The sequence below is a fragment of the Oryx dammah genome, unplaced genomic scaffold (genome assembly GCF_014754425.2).
Source record: "Oryx dammah isolate SB20612 unplaced genomic scaffold, SCBI_Odam_1.1 HiC_scaffold_12, whole genome shotgun sequence".
NCBI classification, from domain to species: domain Eukaryota; kingdom Metazoa; phylum Chordata; class Mammalia; order Artiodactyla; family Bovidae; genus Oryx; species Oryx dammah.
In genome coordinates, this window is record NW_024070196.1 from 40,485,740 (window position 1) to 40,507,708 (window position 21,969).

Genomic DNA, 21,969 nt, shown 5'->3' on the forward strand with positions numbered 1-21,969 from the left:
CCTGACTTCCAGTTAGAGTGTATCATGAATACAATTTATTAATATAGCACTATGGTGGCTCAGATGGTAAAGCGTCTGTCTACTATGCGGGAAACCCGGGTTCCATCCCTGGGTCGGGAAGATCCTCTGGAGAAGGAAATGGCAATCCACTCCAGTACTATTGCCTGGAAAATCCCATGGACAGAGGAGCTTGGTAGGCTACAGTCCATGGGGTCGCAAAGAGTTGGACACGACTGAGCGACTTCACTTCACTTCACTTCACTTCACTCTTCAATTGCCCTGATAGTCTGTGGATTTCAGCTACTCAAGAGGATTCTTTTGATTAATTTCCTGTAGGACCTCATAAGATAATAAATAAAACTCACCCATAGGAATTTTAAGGATTAATGTGGAAAAGAAACAGAGTCTTCACTAAATAAACTATAGAAAACAATTTTTTTTAATCTAAAAAATGTTTAGATCCTTCTTTTGGAATGATCTTGTTTGAGGAACATTAAAAAAAACATGAAAATATTCTTTGGGTTCTTCAAATTCAATCTCTGGTATATTGAAATCAGTTTCTATTGAATCTAAAAAAATTAAAGATAAGTGTTACCACATTTTTCATGTAGATGAATTAATGTTGACTTTCTTAAGCTAATCAGATTTCTTATGGAGAAGTTAACATTCACTAATGTATACATGGAAATTAGTGGACATAAGAGTCTCACAGAATTCAATCCTGTTAACTTTAATATCTAATATATTTTGATGGAAGATGAATCAGAGTTCATGGGTTGTTGCTGACACCAGAGTTATATTCTCTGTAACACCAGAGTTACACTAAATTCTTGAGCGTTTCATGCCTTTTGCAGGGAGGGAGTGACATATCTCAGAGAAGAAAACAGCTCAAAGCACATCAACTTCTAGAATTTTAGATCAGTGATGTTTTTCAATTACTTTATATGTGTACATATCAGAAAGGGTCGTTCCTTAGATGCTGTGTAACGAGCAACCACCAAATCTCAATGACCTAAAAATCAGTGTTTAGTTTTATGTTCATTACGTATATGCTTTGGGCTCTGTGCCACATCATCTTCACTAAGGAATGTGGGCATCAGAGAGTCTACCATTTAGGGAAGAGTGATTTTTCAAGCTTTCTACCTGCAAAAGATACAGAATCTTTCACTCTTATGTAATTGGCTGACACAACTATTCCAACTTCAAAGGTCAATTAAGCACAATTTTACCACATGACTGAAAGAAGAGAGCAGAAAGAGTAATAAAAATTTATTGAGCAATACTGATGATTACGCCTGCCTGGAATATTGGTGTCAAATATTTTGAATGTATATTCTCCATCCTGTTTAAAAATAAACATTCTCCTTCTTATGAGGAAAAACAACTTCCTAGATTTCTCAGTGCTTCCATAAAAAAGCCCTGGCCTTCTGAGACAAGGAAACATATAGGACACAAAGATAGGAAATGTTTGTTTTTATTTTCCCTGGAAGCATTTGACTCCTCACATATTATGAGAGTTAGATTGGTGGCAATTTGGATTAGGATTCTAGGTTAAGTCCCAAGGTGCCAGAAAGACTGGAGAGCTCTCTCTCTCTAGCTATTTACATTCCAAAACCTATGAAGTCCAGAACTTGGCAACATCTCTAGGTCACAAAAGCAGAAGACATTCAGTGCTTATCTGACCTTTGAAAGATGTATTTACATTTCAAAAGTTCAGGGTAAGAATCCAGAATCCTTGCCATCACTTCTCAAAGGAGTAGAAGTTATATACTTTTTCTCCTTCTTTCAAAAAGGGAGGCAGATAGCTGTCTCTACTGGACATAAACAGGGAGAATGCACGGTTCTCCATTCCTTTTCAGATACAGACTGACACTTGCATAGGTAGGACATTTTAACAATATCTGGCTTTCCTTGGTGTCACCACTATGATGACACCTCAAGGTATAAGGGACCACAGGGTCATTATTTCATCTTTAAGTGAAAAATAATAGTCTGGCCTTGGTACCTCTTCCCCATTTGCTCATTAGTAAAGATCAGTATTAAAAATCTAACATTTCTCAAGAATAGAGACACAGACAAGAGAAGGGACATGTAGCCCCAGTGGTGGGGGAGAGAAGGTGGGATGAATGGAGAGAGTAGCATTGACATATAAACCCTAGCAAGTGGTGAATAGCTAGCTAGTGTGAAGCTGGTATATAGCACAAATTGCTTAGCTTGGTGCACTGTGATGACCTAGAGAAGTGGGTGGGATGCTCAAGAGGGAGGGGATGTCTTATATGTATAGGTAGAGCTGATTCTCAGGTGACTCAGTGGTAAAGATTATCACTGAGTAACGTGGGAGATGCCTGTCAATGCGGGAGATACAGGAGACACAGGTTCCATCTCTGAGTCTGGTAGATCCCTAGAAGAGGCAATGGCCTACTCCACTATTCTTGCCTGGGAAATTCCAGGGACAGAGGAGCCTGGTGGGTTACGGCCCATGGGGTTGCAAAGAGTCAGACAGGACTGAGCAACGACTCATACACACATAGCTGGTTCACTTCACTGTACAGAAGAAACTAACATGACACTATAAGTCATTTATAGTCTAGCAAAAAATAATCCAGCATTTCTCAGGGAAACCAGCCAGATCCAGACACTGCATCACGCTCAGCCCTCTGGTGATGTGCTTTGTCTCCACTTCACAGGGTGATGCCGGGGGTGTGGCTGGGAAGTCCTGGTATGGCATCTCTAAATGCAAAGATATATGAAAATAAAAGCTATTTGCCTTGCATCTATCCAATATACAATAACTGGTCAGGTCCAAGAAACCACAGTAAACACTCCTGGTGGGAAAGGAGAAAAAAGGAAGTCACACAGCCAACCTGTCCACGTGGTGATGACATCCTGTAGGACAATATTTCAAGAGCCCACCACCATCCTGCCCCATCACACTCATGTTTTGGGTCTGAATGTTAACTGCTTGCCATACTTAGTACCATTCAGTGCATATTCTCTGGCAGGGTGTTATCTGTAGAACAGACTTCTACCGTTTGTACTCAGAGCCTTCTAAATCCATGGCTGGATAAAATTAACAGTTAATTGAAAATGTGTGATTAAAGCTCAGTCAGGAACTACTTACTGAAACTAACCCTGAGCAAAGATTCACAGCTGGGATCAGATACACATGAAATTCCCTATCTTCTCCAAAATGCCTAATTTTTCACTTTTTTAATCTCTCAATCTGTATTATACTGTCTGAAACTTACTTTTTGTATCATTGGTAACATTTTTAGTATTAGTAATAAAAATATAATTATTCTTCTCTCTACATACATACATACATACATAGTGCCAATCTGAAAAAATGAAACACATTTTGAATATGCTCTTAAGGCATTACATGAAAAATGAGGCCGAGATAAATCAAACATGCAGCAAAGTTGAACAGAAATACAACTCTTGGAAACCGATTTGGAAAATTTCAGTCAAGTTTTATTCTGATGGAAAATTCCAAATTAAGGAATAGCGCATGCCACCTTAAATTTTCTTTTTAATGAAGCACTTAATGTATTTATATGCATAGTGGGTATATATATTGAGCAGGATCTTATACTTCCACAATATGTATTCATAAAAGGATATAATGTGTCTTGGTTTGGTACAGCATTGCTTAAATAAACTTTGTTGGCCTTCAGATGACATGCTTACTGATAAGACAACAAATGTTATGTTTAAAATTAACCTCAAATAAAAATAGAAAGTGTGAACACAGAAGTCAAGTGGAATTTATTCCTCCCTCCCTCTCTCTCTTATCTACTTCTCCTTAACCTTTCTTTTCTTCCCTCCATTTGTTTATGGAACAGACCACTTTTATTCTAATGTACTCAACAAATATTTATTAATTACTTGCTATATACTAATCATATAATATTCTAAGGTTTGGGAAAATATTTTATACATATTGAAACAAAAAATTTTAAGTTTATAGTACATTCATGGAATTCAAAAATCCAAATAATATACCAAAGATATACATGTAGGTATTCATCACTCCTGCCCTGACTGCCCTGCATTGAACAACTTGTTCAACTGAACTCCTTTAGGAAACATGTTTTATATCCTTTTGTGTAACTTTCTAGTGTATCTCTATGTAAATATAGGCAAATGTAAATATATTTCATTATGTCCCTAAATAAAGTATATGACAGTTCATGTATCTTTATTATGTTGTTGGTTTTTTCCTTTCACTTATCTATGTATCTTGGAGAATTTTCCATATCGGGGTATTAAAAATCTTTAATTAAAAAAATCTTCACATGTGTAATTACCCTATGGTGTATTTAATCTCTTCCCTTTAGATAGGTATGCTTAGTTGTCACTGGATTATTTACTAACAGAAAAGTACCGCTAGAAAATAATTTCCTATGTAAAAATCATTTCAGGTGTTTCTGCAGGGTACATTCTGCAGGGTATATACACCATCCTTATGGCAGAAAGTGAAGAGGAACTAAAGAGCCTCTTAACGAAGGTGAAAAGGAGAGTGAAAAACCTGGCTTAAAACTCAACGTTTGAAAAACTAGAATCATGGTGTCTGATCACATAACTTCATGGCAAATAGGGAAAAAATGGAAAGAGTGACAGACTTTTTATTTTCTTGGGCTCCAAAATCACTACAGGTGGTGATTGCAGCCATGAAAATAAAAGATGCTTGCACCCTGGAAGAAAAGCTTGACACACCTAGACAGCATATTGAAAAGCAGACACATTACTTAGACGGCAAATGTTCATATAGTCAAAGCTATGGTTTTTCCAGTAGTCATGTATGGATGTGAGAGTTGGACCAGAAAGCAGGCTGAGCACCGAAGAACTGGTGCTTTCGAACTGTGGTGTTGAAGACTCTTGAGAGTCCCCTGGACTGCAAGGAGATCAAACCAGACAATCTTAAAGGAAATCAATCTTGAATATTCATTAGAAGGACTGATGCAGAAGCTGAAGCTTCAATTCTTTGGCCATCTAATACAAAGAGCTGACTCATTAGAAAAGACTCTGATGCTGGGAAAGATTAAAGACAGAAGAATATGGGGTTGACAGAGGACGAGATAGTTCAATGGCATTATGACTCAATGGACATGAATTTGAGCAAATTCTGGGAGATGGTGAAGGACAGGGAAGCCTGGCATGCTGCAGTCCACGGGGTCGCAAAGAGTCAGACATGACTGAGTGACTGAATAACAAAAACGTTTCCATAAAAAAATTGCTGGATAAAAGAGTTTTAAATTTTGTTAGGTTTTATTAAATTGCCCTCTCTATGGATTGCAGTATTTTGTACTCCAGGAAACTCCAATTTTTCATATAACCTCACCAACAGAGTATATTGTCAAACATTTTGAAATTTTACCAATATTATAGGTAAAAAAATTATAGTATTTTAAAGGAGATTTCATTTATGATGAATGAGGCACATTTTTATTTCTCAGGAAATATTTTTATTTGATTTTCAAAGAACTGTTCATGTCTTTGCTTAGTTTTCTGATGAGTTGTTGACTTTTTTCTAAGTATTTCTAAGTATTTGCATATTTGGGAGATCACTTTTTGCCTCCAACAAAGCTTTGAGTCACACGGGATTTTAGTTCCCTGACCAGGGATGGACGCCTCATCCCCTACAGAGGAAGAGCAGAGTCTTCACCACCGGAGAGCTAGGGAATTCCCCCCAAATTCCCTTTTTGCTTTGCCGCTTATCTTTCTTCAGCTTATGATGATTTTGCAATTAGTTTTTCTTATAGTGGCATTAAAAAAAAAGATAAAACTCTGATAGTCACTCACTTTAAAGATTTCTGCATTTTAAGTGACAGATAGGCTATCCACTCCAGTATTCTGGCCTGGAGAGGTCCATGGGCTGTATAGTGAAAGTCACTCAGTCTTAGCGACCTCATGGACTGGGGTTGCTAAGACTGAGTGACTTTCACTTTCACTTTCTAGATAGGGCTTCATTCTCCACCCTAATGTATAAAAAATGCAACCATGTTTATTTTTTATAATTTTATGGTTTCGTGCTTTGTAGATTTTGATTTTTGTTCTATTGATAACTATCTTGGATTTTCCAACTGTAACTATATTATCTGCAGAGTATTGATTTTCCTTCACTCTGCTGTAATTTCACACTTCTGATAAAAACACATTTCTTCCATAATGGCAATGGCTGGTGCCTCTAGCACCTTGTTCATTAGTCATGGAGGTCGTGAGTTTTTTCCTCTTCCTGCTTCCAGTGTTCTTTCTCACATGCCGCTGGTTTCTGGGCTTGACCTGTTTGTGGGCACCTGTGCCCTCATGCGTGTGCTAGTCAATGTTTCACTGATTTTCATTTTGGAGCATTTTTCCTTTGTAAATAAAATGAGTGTAAAATGATCAAATGCCATTTCAGCATTCAGAAAAGGGATCATGTGATTTTTTTTTTACCTTAGATAGAAAGAGAATTAAATATAATAAAAGGTATTTTTAATATTCAACTATCTTTTTTTTTTGCCTGGAATAAGTCCCAGGAATATTTGGGAGATTTATTTTTGATGGTGGTTATTTTTGATGCATGGTTATTTTAGTGTTCTGCCGTATGGGTTTGCTACATTTTTTTTTTTTTTTTTTTTTTTGATTTTTTTCATTTTTTTTTTTTTTTTTTTTTTTGCTGATTTGCTTCTTGACTGTGACTTTTTTGATTTAATGTCAATATAACTCATGCTTAATCTTAATTTTTAATGTGCTGTAGAATAGCTTCCCTGGTAGCTCAGCTGGTAAAGAATCCGTCTATAATTCAGGAGATCCCAGTTTAATTCCTGAGTCAGGAAGATCTGCTGGAGAGGGCATAGGGTACCCACTCCAGTATTTTTGGGCTTTCCTGGTGGCTCAGCTGGTAAAGAATCCGCCTGCAGTGCGAGAGACCTGGGTTCACTCCCTGGGTAGAGAAGATCCCTTGGAGAAGGGAATCACCATTACTCACTCTAGTATTCTGGCCTGGAGAATTTCATGGACTGTATAGTCCATGGGGTCCCAAAGAATCTGAAACACTGAGCAACTTTCACTTTCAGAATAGCTTCCCAGGTGGCTCAGCTAGTAAAGTATCCACCTGCAATTCAGGAGACCTGGGTTTGATCCCTGGGTTGGGAAGATCCTCTGGAAAAGGGAATGGCTACCCACTCCAGTATTCTAGCCTGGAGCATTCCATGGATAGAAGAACCTGACAGCCTGCAATCCATGGAGTCACAGAGAGTCAGATACCACTGAGTGAATAACACTTAGAATAGCTTAATTTATTTGTCTTAAAATTTAGGAAAATCCCCTGAAGCTGTCAGTCTAGTGTTTTGTATTTGGGGAGATAGCTCTTTTATATCTAAGTTTTAGGTTTTGGTGAGGTTTTTTAGGATTTATGTAAATTCTATAGCCAACTTTGGTAAATTATACTTTTCCTGGAAAATATTCATATTATCCAGATGTAAAATTTGATACATGTAGAGGTGGGAAAGTAGTCTTTCAATTATTTAAAATTATTCTGTTTCTAAATTTATTTCTTGAGATTTCTTTTGTGTGTTTACACGAAACTATCTTCCTTCTGTTTTTCTTGATTATAATATTAGTAGCTAAGATTTAACTCATTTTACTGATTTAAAAATAAGTTTCTTTCTTTTGATTAATTTATTGTTTATTTTAATTAGTTAGTTAAGCTTGGTATATAGTATTTTAATTATTATTACTTTCTGAATATTTTTGAAGTTTTAGTTTACAAGTCTTTGATCTAAAAGTTTTTTATGACAAAATTTCAACTTTCAAAACTTAAAATTATTTCCAAGTGGAAGGATTTTTGTTTCTAATTTTGTTTTAATATCTGGATTCATTATATTATGATCAGGGAATTTTTTTTTTTGTATTTCTTCTACATTTTTTAATTTATGGGTATTTTTATGACTGGCCTTCCCTGGTGGCTCAGCAGGTAAAGAATCCACCTGCAATGCTGGAGATCTGAGTTTGATCACTAGGTTGGGAAGATCTCCTGGAGAATGGAGCAGCTACCTACTCCAGCATTCTGGCCTGGAGAATTCCATGGACTATATAGTCCATGGGGTCACAAAGAGTTGGACACAACTGAGTGACTTTCACACTTTACGACCTAGTATATGATCTTGTTTTATGTAACTGACGTGGGCCCTTGTGCCAGTTACTGACAAACATATTTGCATACATGCATCAGACTTACTTTAAAAAATATATTTCAAGTCTTCATTGTTCTTGTGTTTTTATCTTTTTATTCTGTCTTTGAATGGCTAGTGAATTTTTAAAAGAGCTTATCATATAATATGTATCTTATGCCATTTAACTCAGTTGAAATGATACTCGTATTTTTGTATTTTCATTTTCTTTTCTTACCATAGTTGCAATATCACGCAGATGTGAACTAGAAGACTTCCAGAGTGTTTAAATTCAACCACAATTTGTTAAAAGTCAACAGTCAAGAACTGTCTTGTTGTCAAAGGGCAGATTCTGGACATGGCATTTCTGACACAATGTCACATTTGTAATTTCAACACCAGTTTCTGCTTCTTGAACATTCTCCTGCCCTTTAATGAAACTTATGAAAAGTTTAGCAATTCTTTTGTTATTCCTTAAAATGAACATAATGGTTGCAGTTGATGAAAGTTGTTACCATAGAGCCCAATTGATATAGAATGTGACTCCTGTCTGCTTAGCGTCAAATTCCTTCCATTCCAAAGACATGTGTGGCACTCTTTCTCCACAAAAGAAGGTTTTTCCACAATTCATCACATTTCATTGTCCCTGTGTAAGTATGTACATTCATTATGCACAGTGAAGGCTCAGAAACATGAAGGGGATATTGGAGAATAATGACAACTCCAATCTCATACAACTTGTATGTTTTCTCCTCAAGTTAAATATATAAACATAAAAAAAAAATGCCTAGAGATCCCTGTGAAAGAAGAAAGCAATAAATGTACTTTGGATGTTTTTCTTCTATGTCAAATCTTGTGTTTATTTATAAATATTGGAGAATTACTCTTGCTTATTTGAGTTTGAAAAATGAACACAGAAAACAAAAATAGTTAAGAAAAGATTTTAAACCTGTGCTTACAAATGAATAATAGTAATTAAAAATGTTTTAGTAACTTAAAAAGAAAATGTGAAAAGAACTTAGAGATAAGAGTCATGAAAGGAAAATATATCTGGCCTACAATCATAAAAATCTAATATAACCTTGAAATGGTATCTCATGTCCCTGTATAATATTGAAGTTATTGATTCAAAAGACAGTATTCATGACAGCAATAATGCTGATGATGCTCAGTCAAGTCCAACTCTTTGTGGCCCCATGGACTGTAGCCCACCAGGCTTGCTTCTCTGTCCATGGAATTTTCCAGGCAAGAATACTGGGGTGGATTGCCATTTCCTCCTTCAGGGGATCTTCCCAGCTAGGGGTTGACCTCACATTTATTGCATCTCCTGCATGGCCAGGTGTGATGCAAAAGGCATTAGTATAGACTGTGGACAGGGTGCAACCATTTATGAAGAAATTTGGATAAGAATGTAATAGCAAAATACTATGACCCAATAAAGCAGTTCTCATGTCCAAAGGAAATATTTAGACATTAGTACAAATCTTTATACACAAGTAAGGGCTTCCCTGCTGGCTTAGCAATAAAGAATCTGCCTGCTATTTGAGAGACTTGTAGCAGATGCTGGTTAGATCCCTGGGTTGGAAAGACCCCCTGGAGAAGGAAATGACAACCCATTCCATTATGCTTGCCTGAAAATCCCCATGGACAGACAGGAGCCTGGTGGGCTACAGTTCATGGTGTTGCAAAGAGTTGGACATGAATGAACTACTGAACAACCACAACATGGTCATTGAAGTATTATTTAAGACAAAGACATTCAACCTTCTCTCTAGACACAAGCTAAATGTCCAATTATAGGGTTAAAAGTTACATCAATTGCAGCATATTGATAATGTCGGTGATTATATAGTCATATAAAATCGGTAATTTTGAAGGAAATTTAGAAGAATGGAAAAATATAGCATAGCATCATGTAAAGTAAAAGTTCTCAGCGTATTTCTATTTGCATGCTTATCTCTATATGTAGACACAAAGCATGAAGCAATATTTTAAGGAACATATTCTCACATATACATAAAACTAATTTTAACAATAGATATTATGTAAGAGGATTATATATTTAGATTTTGTCTTTATATTTTACATATTTTCTTTTTTTAAATTAATATATATGTCAAGTTTTTAACTGTAAATTTTTATTAGGGGAGATTATTATATTTCTTATTTATCTCTGATTTTAGTTCATCATCAGTCATTTTTGCAAGAGAATGATAATCAGATAAGCCAATAATGTCTTCATTGCACTCAACTTTACAGTATAGATTTTCAAGGATTAATCTAGATTCACACATCTAGCTTTCTATCTCTGTGCTTGTTTCCCGTTGATTACTTCCAAACTCGATGCATCACATATGAAGTTGGAAAGAAAAATGTCTCTATGTTCCTCCATAATGTTTAAGTAGCCATACTGCTAAAAAGTGGAGAATTTTTTTAAAGTATAAAAATAATAATTAGTAGTAATCACAAAAAAACAGTACTAGGTACATTTATTGTGATGAAATATACACAGAGGTTTAAATCTTTAAATATGCCTTTTACTAAAATTGTGCATTGAAAATTAAGTGGAGATCTTCATCTTTATGGAATCATCTAGCCAAAGTATTGATGTGCTGAGAATTTTCATTTTGTTAAAATAAAAACCATTCAGAAATTGTGTTAGGGCCATTCCAATGTGTAGTGTTTGGGTTCAGGAATGCAACGTTATTAGCCCTGAGTTGTTGGACTGAATGATTACTTCAGGACAGCACATGGGATCTTCTGGTCAGTCCCAAACAGAAACAACCTGAGACTCAACTCACCTGGGAACCAGCTGTGAAATGACACTGGAAATGATAGATCAGCCTAGTCAGGCCCTCTGCGTACCTGATTTTTATCTACCACAAAGATTGGGGAAGTGGATAGGTACACTAAATAGTTTTGTTGAGACGCACACACATGCCTGACTTAATCCTTCTCTCAAAATATGGGGAAATACAGACGACCACCCTGCTAACTGGGTCTAAGTACACACTTTTGTAGTATTGGCAAATTTCATCTCAGTCTCTTAATTCTAGGATTTCCGGCAGTCATAGGTTAACATTTATTTAGCCATAATATTTAAATTTAGAACATTTTTTCAAACCTATTATATATATATATATATTTACAAGAAAAGTAGAAAACATGCCAATTTATTTATTGTGCCTCTATTTGAACATTTAGCAGGTGTCATTCCTGACATGCTTGTGCTAATTCCCGCCACCCCCCCTACCTTTTTATTTAATCCAGAAAAAACACTGGTCCCTGACTGGTAATCTTTAACACAGAACTTTTAGCCAACCACATTATAATTACAAAACAAATGTATATTTTCTCTTGTACATGGAATATTATGTTAAAATGAGCAGCGATTTAGAAAACATTATTAAATAGATATTAAAATGTAATATAAAACTGACATCTGTGAACCGTAGAGATATCTTTAAATCAAATGCATTTCTTGAATTAACCAGATTGAAACCAAGTTCACATTTCCATCTTCTTCCAAATCATTGTGAATTTCTCTGATTTGGAACTAAAATAGTGGTAAAAAAAAACAGTCAACTGCTTTAGTTATTATTTAGCTCTTATAACATTACAGTTGTATTAGCTGCTGTATGAAGCACATTATAATATACCTCCAAACTTCTACATTTGAGACAATCTTTGTTTGATCTAGAAATTTAGATAATTAGATGTTTCTAAGTTGTCTCATCTATCACGCAAGAATAAGAGTCACAGATCTCAAGAAGACACTAGTTAGCACTATGTAAATTCTTTGTTGTCTAATCTCCAAAAATGAGATTTTCCTTCCTAAGAATAATTCTTGCCATTTCAAAACTTGGTATGTTAGATTGTAATAAAGACTCTGACTGTGTTATTGAAGTTTGACTGCCAAGAACTTTCAAGTCCATCACTTGCCCTCCCATTTTGCCCTACATCTGAGCAAGCTGATAAGAAAATGCAATTTTTCCTTCTTTGGCACCAGCAATAAATCTGGACCCTGCAAGTCCTGATCTGCCAGCAGGACTGTTCACTCCAGCCCCACTGCCTAATTACCATAAAAGCTAAGCCCGTCTCCTTTCCCTGCAATTTCTGAATCCATTTTCAGACCTGTGTGGGAGCCTGCACTGCATTCCCAGAAAGCCTTGTTATGTCAGCAATAAACCTTTTCATACCCTCTTATGTGTGTGTGTAGTGATGCAACCCTTCCACATCTGAACCACATTTTTTTGAGAGGCAGCCATCCTGCCTTTAACTGATTGCAGCACAGATTCAGTGGGGTGTACTCAGCTGTAAAAATAAGAGGTCCAGAAAAAATTCCAATTCCTCTTTCATAAAATAAGCATTTAAGTATTTGAAATTCACAATTGTATCTCTGATTTTTTCTTTTTCAATCTGTTTATGTCAGCTTGTTTTTTCATCATTTAGGTCAGGTAGACAATTCACCCCGTTAGACCTAAGCCGCCAATTTTTTCTTGTTCAGAGAATAATTCATAAAGCTTCTTTATCTTTCCTGTAACTTGACTTTCCTAGTGTTAGCTCATTCTAGGTGTTAGCCTTGCTATGACTGGTAACTCATCTTCTGTGTTGATCTGTTTCTTTGATGGTCTATCCTTTGTCTACCATTCTCTCACTGCTGGTGTACCTCTTAGAAATTAGTTGAGTCTGTACCCCCACTTTCTGCAACCTGCTCTGAAGAGATAATGGAGTTTCAGGTTCAAAGCCTTCCATTTCATGCCACTGAACTAGTAAACTGACTCATGTGCTGAATGGTAGCATCACGCTGAGCTCCATATAGATCTGACTTGACCTAGTTTTTGATATGAATTTAGATCCACACACTCCTAGTTTCAGAGAGAGGATTAACAGACTAACTGAAATGCAGGAGCACATGTCCATCTCTTCTCTTAACTGTCCCACCAGGAACATTGTGTCTTTGTGTTACCCTTGGAAATATGCAGAGGCCTTGGGGCCACAAGATGCCAGGTTGCCCACAGTGGAGTTGAAACCTTGAAACACCTTCATCTTGTTTTGAAATCTAGCTTTATCAGGTCCTGACTGCTCTCTGTAATTGTTATCTATGTGCTTTAATCAGTTGCCGATTTGTAACCCTCATCAGAGCTTGAACTGTATTTCTTTTACAGCATGATCTATGAACCATAGGTGCCAAATGAGATTTCTTCTGTGATGACCCATATTTTTCGTTCATTCCCAGCCTTACACAGAACCCAAATTTGGTCTCTCTTGACTCCAGTTCTTCCAATCTTGAAAGGATATGAGTAAACTTGAATTTCTAGAAGCATAGTTAAGAGTCATCTCTCAGATCTACGGATATGAAATCACTCTTTCTTTCATGTCTCTCTGTTGTGTCACCTGGCTGAGTCTCTGTTGGCGAAAACTTCTTTAGGTCTTTTCCTCTAGGGCTGCTCAGAGTTCAAGTTCTGGGAATTTCCACTTCCTGGAGTGAATTCCTGGCTTTCAGTGTTCTGAGAAACCCAGATGGGGAAATAATAGAGTTTCAGAATTTATCATTCAGTTTTCCTATGTTCATTTATTCCCCCTATTTTTGGTGTGTATTCATCCTCTCAACAGATTTCTCTGGATCTATGGATCCTCTTTCTTTTTTTTCTTCTTGTCCATATAACAACCATGTAGTAGTCTTCCTAGACTTGAGGACTGACTGTCCCTCTGGAGGGTTGGGGTGGAAAGAGAATCTAGGTGTCTAGCTATTTACCAAACAGCTTTGAGGACATTTTCTGTATTTCAGTCTTCCCTTTGCTCCACGTTACAGAGGCATTTTGTCCTGTGGGGACTTTAACCGAATGTTGATTTTTAAAATGAGGGTTAGTTTCTGGTCTTATGTTTAGATCTTTAATCCATTTTGAGTTTTCTTTTGTGTATGGTGTTAGAAAGTGTTCTAGTTTCATTCTTTTACAAATGGATTAAAGGTCTAAATGTAAGACAGAAACTATAAAACTCCTAGAGGAGAACATAGGCAAAACACTCTCCGACATAAATCACAGCAGGATCCTCTATGATCCACCTCCCAGAATACTGGAAATAAACAAATGGGATCTAATTAAAATTAAAAGCTTCTGCACAACAAAGGAAACTATAAGCAAGGTGAAAAGACAGGCTCGGAATGGGAGAAAATAATAGCAAATGAAGCAACTGACAAACAACTAATCTCAAAAATATATAAGCAACTCCTGCAGTTCAATTCCAGAAAAATAAATGACCTAATCAAAAAATGGGCCAAAGAACTAAGCAGACATTTCTCCAAAGAAGACATATGAATGGCTAACAAACACATGAAAAGATGCTCAACATCACTCATGATCAGAGAAATGCAAATCAAGACCACAATGAGGTACCATTTCACGCCAGTCAGAATGGCTGCGATCCAAAAGTCTATAAGCAATAAATGCTGCAGAGGGTGTGGAGAAAAGGGAACCCTCTTACACTGTTGGTGGGAATGCAAACTAGTACAGCCACTATGGAGAACAGTGTGGAGACTCCTTAAAAAACTGGAAATAGAACTGCCTTATGAACCAGCAATCCCACTGCTGGGCATACACACCGAGGAAACTAGAATTGAAAGAGACACGTGTACCTCAATGTTCATCACAGCACTGTTTATAATAGCCAGGACATGGAAGCAACCTAGATGTCCATCAGCAGATGAATGGATAAGAAAGCTGTGGTACATATACACAATGGAGTATTACTCAGCCATTAAAAAGAATACATTTGAATCAGTTCTAATGAGGTGGATGAAACTGGAGCCAATTATACAGAATGAAGTAAGCCAAAAAGAAAAACACCAATGCAGTATACTAACACATATGTATGGAATTTAGAAAGATGGTAATGATAACCCTGTACATGAGACAGCAAAAGAGACACAGATGTACAGAACAGACTTTTGGACTCTGTGGGAGAGGGAGAGGGTGGGATGATTTGGGAGAATGGCATTGAAACATGTATAATATCATGTAAGAAATGAATTGCCAGTCTAGGTTTGATACAGGATACAGGATGCTTGGGGCTGGTGCACTGGGATGACGCAGAGAGATGATATGGGGAGGGTGGTGGGAGGGGGGTTCAGGATTGGGAACTCATGTATACCCGTGGTGGATTCATGTCAATGTATGGCAAAACCAATACAGTATTGTAAAGTAAAACAAAACAAACAAACAAACAAACAAAAAAACAGAAAATCATCAGGAAAGAAATAAAAAATAAAATGAGGGTTAGATTGGATCTGTGATCCTTATGCTTTCCAGGTTCAAAAATATTGTTGATATATTCTTTTCCTGTTCACGTACTCTGGCATGTGCTTTTTATTTAATTTTTTTCACTTAAAAATTAATTTATTTTTAATTGAAGGATAATTGCTTTACAGAATTTTGCTGTTTTTCTGTCAAACCTCAACATGAATCAACCTTTTAATTGTAGTTTTAATGCAATTTCAGGATGGGCCAAATTTAGATATGTGCATTCAATCCATTGTCTTTACCTGGCCATCTGCCTCTTTGGCTGTTATTCTTGACTTATGTCCTAATCTGGAGTCCACAGAAATATCCAAGACTAATAAAGATTCATCATGACCCAAGATTGCAATGACATCAGAGACTTATTTATATCTGACAGGGAATATGATGGCTTTCACAACAACCTTGGAAGAAGAAATGACCATTTATGACTCCAGTCAAATTCAGAGCTCATGAGGAAGTTCATAATTCTGAATTGAATTACAACCTTAAAATCAATTTTTAGTTTTACTAATTTTGGAACCAATTATAAGACAGCTATTGTGGATGGACTACTTGTGCCTTCCAATATTGCTATATTGAAACCTCAACTCCCAATGTTATGGTGTATATGTGAGGTCTTTGGGAGTTGATTAGGTCATGAGGGTAGGCTTAGAGTTAGATTAAGTCATGAGGGTGGGCTCTTCAGGTTGGGATTAGTGGCCTTATACGAAGAAGAAGAAAGAGAAATCTGTCTCTCCCTCTTTATGTGCACACACTGAAGAAAGGTCATGTGAGGACACAGGGAGAAGGCAGCTAAAATCCAGGAGGAAAACTTTCTCTTGGAACCAAGTCTGCCAGCTCTCCGAGGTTCAGCCTGCTAACCCCCAACACTGGGAAAAAATTCTTTTCTTTAATCCATCTAGTCTAGGTTTTTATTATGACTGCATGAGCAGACAAAAACACTGGCCAGCCCTGCCTATCAGGACAGGGGTGATAAAACACCCTATTATAGCATTTCCTAGCTTTTTGGCTGAAGTTGTCATGCTAGACTTTAAAAGGTAAACACTAAACCATGAGAAGTATCTGTATATTAATTATAATTGACACTTGTACTCTGACAACCATTAGGCTTGAGAGAAATACAGAAGTGAAAACATTTTTGTCCTGAGTTTCCAAGCTACTGGCATTTTACTGGAGTCATGGGACTGAATCTTTTTTTTTTTCTTTATGGACTTATAATTGATAATAAAATTTTAAGATATTCAAAGTATACAAAGTATATTTGTGTCAGAATACAAATATACTTTCAGTGTATTTGTATTCTGATACAAATATACTTTCAGATATTCAAAGTATACAATGTGCTAATTTGACATACACATACAATGTAAAAGGATTCCTTCCATTGATAATTAACACACTAATCACCTCACATAATTACCTGTTATTTTTCTGCTTTTTTTGGTGAGAACACTTAAGTTCTAGTCTCTTCAGTTCAGTTCAGTTCAGTTGCTCAGTCGTGTTCGACTCTTTGTGACCCCATGAATCGCAGTACGCCAGGCCTCCCTGTCCATCACCAACTCCTGGAGTTCACTCAGACTCACATCCATCGAGTCAGTGATGCCGTCCAGCCATCTCATCCTCTGTCGCCCCCTTCTCCTCCTGCCCCCAATCCCTCCCAGTATCAGAGTCTTTTCCAATGAGTCAACTCTTCACATTGAGGTGGCCAAAGTACTGGAGTTTCAGCTTCAGCATCATTCCTTCCAAAGAAATCCCAGTGCTGATGTCCTTCAGAATGGACTGGTTGGATCTAGTCTCTTAGCAAATTTCAGTTCTACAATACAGTATTATCAATGAGAGCCACCATAGCATACATCAGCTCCTCAGAACTTATTCATCAGAGAGCTGAAAGTTCATACTATTTTACCAATCACTCTTTATCTCCCCCACCTTTTGGCCTCTGGTAACCACTTTTCTACACTCTGCTTCTATGAGTTGGATTTTATTTTTAGGTTCTAGATATAAGTGAGATCATGAGGCATTTGTCTTTCTCTGCCTAGCTTATTTCACTGAACACAACGTCCTTCAGTTTCATTCATGCTGTTGCAAATGACAGGATTTCCTTCTTTTTTAAGGCTGAATAATATTTGAGAAAGAAAAAGAAATACACTGTTAACCTTTTTATCAGTGGACATTTAATTTACATTGTTTCCATACCCTAGCTGCTATCTATAATGTGGCTATGTGAGAGCACAGAATATTTTATAATAATGAATTCATTTCATTTGAATAGGTATCTAGAAAAGGAAAAAACCAGTCTTAAAATTTATATGAAAGATTCTGAATAACTAAAATAATCTCGAGAAAGAACAACAAGGCTGGAGGCATCACACATCCTGATTTCAAACTGTATCAGAAAGATATAGTAACTAACACAATATGATATTGACATAAAAAAATAGGTGTAGAAGAAGAGAGCCCAGAAATAAACCATGCATATTATGGTCAATTAACTTTTGACAAAGGAGCCAAGGATATAAAATGGGAAAAAAAATAATCTGTTCAGTAAATGGTTTTGGGAAAACCGGACAGCTACTCACAGAAGAATAAAATTGGATCACTACTTAATACCATACACAAAAATTAACCCAAATGGACTAAAGAACTTGAACATAAGACCTGAAACTATAAAAAAGAAAACATAAAGCATAAGCTCTGTAACTGATATGGGTTTTGGCAATAATTTTTTTATTTGACAGCAACAGCAAAGGAAACAATAATAAACAAATGAGACTATGCCAAACTAAAAAGCTTTTGCACAGAAAGGAAATCACCAATAGAAAGAAAATATCCAAAATATGCTAGAAACTCATACAACTTAATATACAAAACATACAAATAGCCCAGTTAAAAAACATGTGAAGGAGCTGAATAGCCATTTTTCCAAAGAACACACACATGGCTAACAGGTACATGAAAAGGTGCATAATGTCACTGATTATCATGAAAACGTAAACTGAAACCACAGGGAGTTATCACCTCATACCTGTCAGAATGGGTATCATTGAAAAGACATCAATAACAAGTAGCATTCAAGATGTGAGGTAAAGGAAACCCTTGTGCTCAGTTGGTGGGAATTTAAATTGGTGCAGCTGCTGTGGAAAACAGTATGGAGTTTGCCTAAGAAATTAAAATTAAGACAACCATATGATCCAGCTATCCCACTTCTGACTATCTACATAAAGGAAAAGGAGTAAATACTTTTAACGAGAAGCTGATAAAATTCATCAAGCAAAATCTTTATCCATGGCAAATATCGAAACTTGAATGAAGGTTGCTGCTGCTGCTAAGTCGCTTCAGTAGTGTCCGACTCCGTGTGACCCCATAGACGGCAGCCCACCAGGCTCCTCCGTCCCTGGGATTCTCCAGGCAAGAACACTGGAGTGGGTTGCCATTTCCTTCTCCAATGCATGAAAGTGAAAGTGAAGTCGTTCAGTCGTGTCCGACCCTCAGCGTCCCCATGGACTGCAGCCTTCCAGGCTCCTCTGTTCATGGGATTTTCCAGGCAAGAATACTGGAGTGGGGTGCCATTGAATGAAGGTTAGGAGAAGGATATTTACTATAAAAGGATGCAGATTCAACTCTTGTACCCTCCTCATGGAGTTGAACTAAAGCTGTGTCACTTGAAAGAATTGCTTAAAGAAACAAGAGGCTGAAACCAGAACAAAATTAGTCACAGAGTGAGAGCTAATAAAATGAATCCATCTAACATAAACCATACTGATAAGCAATTTAGACTTGACAGGAAACCAGGAAGGGAAGTGGCTTAACAGAGAGAGGAACAGAGTTAAGAAGGGTTATTTTTTCCAGGATAAGAAATGTGAGTTTATTTTTAAAAGGAACAGAAAGAGCCAAGAGTGAAGGGAGGTTGAAGGTAAAATAAGTGGACATAATTAAGAAGGAAAATTCTCAGAGCAGACAGGAAGGGAGGAGATTCAAAATAAAGGGGAAAGAATTAGCTTTGCAGTCAACTAGGAACAGAATGAAAAGAGACAAACAGGATTCGAGATAATTTTGATGGGGAGCGAAGGGAATTTGAGGAAATTAATTCCTCACAATATTTTCTTCTTTCAATTGGAGACTTTGCAATCTGTTAAGAATTTAGATCAAATAAATTAAGAATAAAACTATGATAAAAGAGACATTACTTTGCCGAGTAAGGTCCGTCTAGTCAAGGCTATGGGTTTTCCTGTGGTTATGTATGGATGTGAGTTGGACTGTGAAGAAGGCTGAGCGCCGAAGAATTGATGCTTTTGAACTGTGGTGTTGGAGAAGACTTGAGAGTCCCTTGGACTGCAAGGAGATCCAACCAGTCCATTCTGAAGGAGATCAGCCCTGGGTTTTCTTTGGAAGGAATGATGCTAAAGCTGAAACTCCAGTACTCTGGCCACCTCATGCGAAGAGTTGACTCATTGGAAAAGACTCTGATGCTGGGAGGGACTGGGGGCAGGACGAGAAGGGGGCGACAGAGGATGAGATGGCTGGACGGCATCACTGACTAGATGGACGTGAATCTGAGTGAACTCCGGGAGTTGGTGATGGACAGGGAGGCCAGGCGTGCTGCGATTGATGGGGTTGCACGACTGAGTGACTGAACTGAACTGAACTGAACTGAACAGATATGGAATGAGCAAGTGATGTAAGTAAAGTTAAATATATTGTAGAGTTTGGTGCTGAGTTTCCACTTGAGTGCTATTGAGAAGTAGGCCTTTATGATAAATAAAACATTTATTGATGAACTGGCATTATGAGGGTGATTGGTTAGGTTAGTATTAAAATAATTATACAAATCTCCAAGCCAGGCTTCAGCAATATGTGAACGATGAACTTCCAGATGTTTAAGCTGGTTTTAGAAAAGGCAGAAGGAACCAGAGATCAAATTGCCAACATCCACTGGATCATCAAAAAAGAAGAGAGTTCCAGAAAAACATCTATTTCTGTTTTGTTGACTATGCCAAAGCCTTTGACTGTATGGATTACAATAAACTGGAAAATTCTGAAAGAGATGGGAATACCAGACCACCTGACTTGCCTCTTGAGAAACCTATATGCAGGTCAGGAAGCAACAGTTAGAAATGGACATGGAACAACAGACTGGTTGCAAATAGGAAAAGGAGTAGGTCAAGGCTGTATATTGTCACCCTGCTTATTTAGCTTCTATGCAGAGTACATCATGAGAAATGCTGGGCTGGATGAAGCAGAAGCTGGAATCAAGACTGCTGGGAGAAATATCAATAACTTCAGATATGCAGATGACACCACCCTTATGGCAGAAAGTGAAGAGGAACTAAAAAGCCTCTTGATGAAAGTGAAAGAGGAGAGTGAAAAAGTTGGCCTAAAGCTCAACATTCAGAAAACGAAGATCATGGCATCTGGTCCCATTACTTCATGGCAAATAGATGGGGAAACAGTTGAAACAGTGTCAGACTTTATGTTTTTGGGCTCCAAAATCACTGCTGATGGTGACTGCAGCCATGAAATTAAAAGATGCTTACTCCTTGGAAGAAATGTTATGACCAACCTAGATAGCATGTTGAAAAGCAGAGACATTACTTTGCCAACATAGTCAAGGCTATGATTTTCCAGTGGTCATGTATGGATGTGAGAGTTGGACTGTGAAGAAAGCTGAGCACCGAAGAATTGATGCTTTTGAACTGTGGTGTTGGAGAGGACTCTTGAGAGTCCCTTGGACTGCAAGGAGATCCAATCAGTCCATTCTAAAGGAGATCAGCCCTGGGATTTCTTTGGAAGGAATGATGCTAAAGCTAAAACTCCAATACTTTGGCCACCTCATGCGAAGAGTTGACTCATTGGAAAAGACTCTGATGCTGGGAGGGATTGGAGGCAGGAGGAGAAGGGGATGACAGAGGATGAGATGGCTAGATGGCATCACTGACTCAATGGACGTGAATCTGAGTGAACTCTGGGAATTGGTGATGGACAGGGAGGTCTGGCGTGCTGCGATTCATGGGGTCGCAAAGAGTCAGACACAACTGAGTGACTGAACTGAACTGAACTGAATTATACAATGACATAGTATAATAGAAAGCAATTGGAATTTGAAATGGATCAATCTATGTTTATATTTGGCAGTAATATTTTCACTGCTATCTTTTTTTTAAATTAATTTTTATTGGAATATAGTTGCCTTGTTGCTTTAAATAACACAATAACAACATTGTGCTATTTTCTGGTGTACAGCAAAGTGAATCAACTGTATGTATACGCACGTGTGTGTGTGTGTGTGTGTGTTAGTCACTTGGTCATGTCCACTCTTTGTGACCCAATGGACTGTACCCCTTCAGGTTCCTCTGTCCATGGGATTCTCCAGGCAAGATTACTGGAGTGAGTTGCCATTTCTTTCTCCAATATATACAACATATATCCCCTTTTTTAAAAAATTTCCTTCCCATTTATCACAGAGCATTGAGTAAAGTTCCCTGTGCTATACAGTAGGTTCTCATTTGTTGTCT

At 37.3% G+C, this 21,969-nt stretch overlaps 1 long non-coding RNA gene across 1 annotated transcript; it reads right to left on the minus strand.

Moving 5' to 3' along the window:
- Positions 1 to 209: 209 nt before the first annotated feature.
- Positions 210 to 21,758, minus strand: LOC120871507. Its single transcript, XR_005723038.1, has 3 exons — positions 21,488 to 21,758; positions 12,868 to 12,870; positions 210 to 241 (listed from the first exon to the last, which is right to left on the minus strand). It is a non-coding gene; the product is annotated as an uncharacterized LOC120871507 (long non-coding RNA).
- Between the last annotated feature and the right edge of the window lie 211 nt (positions 21,759 to 21,969).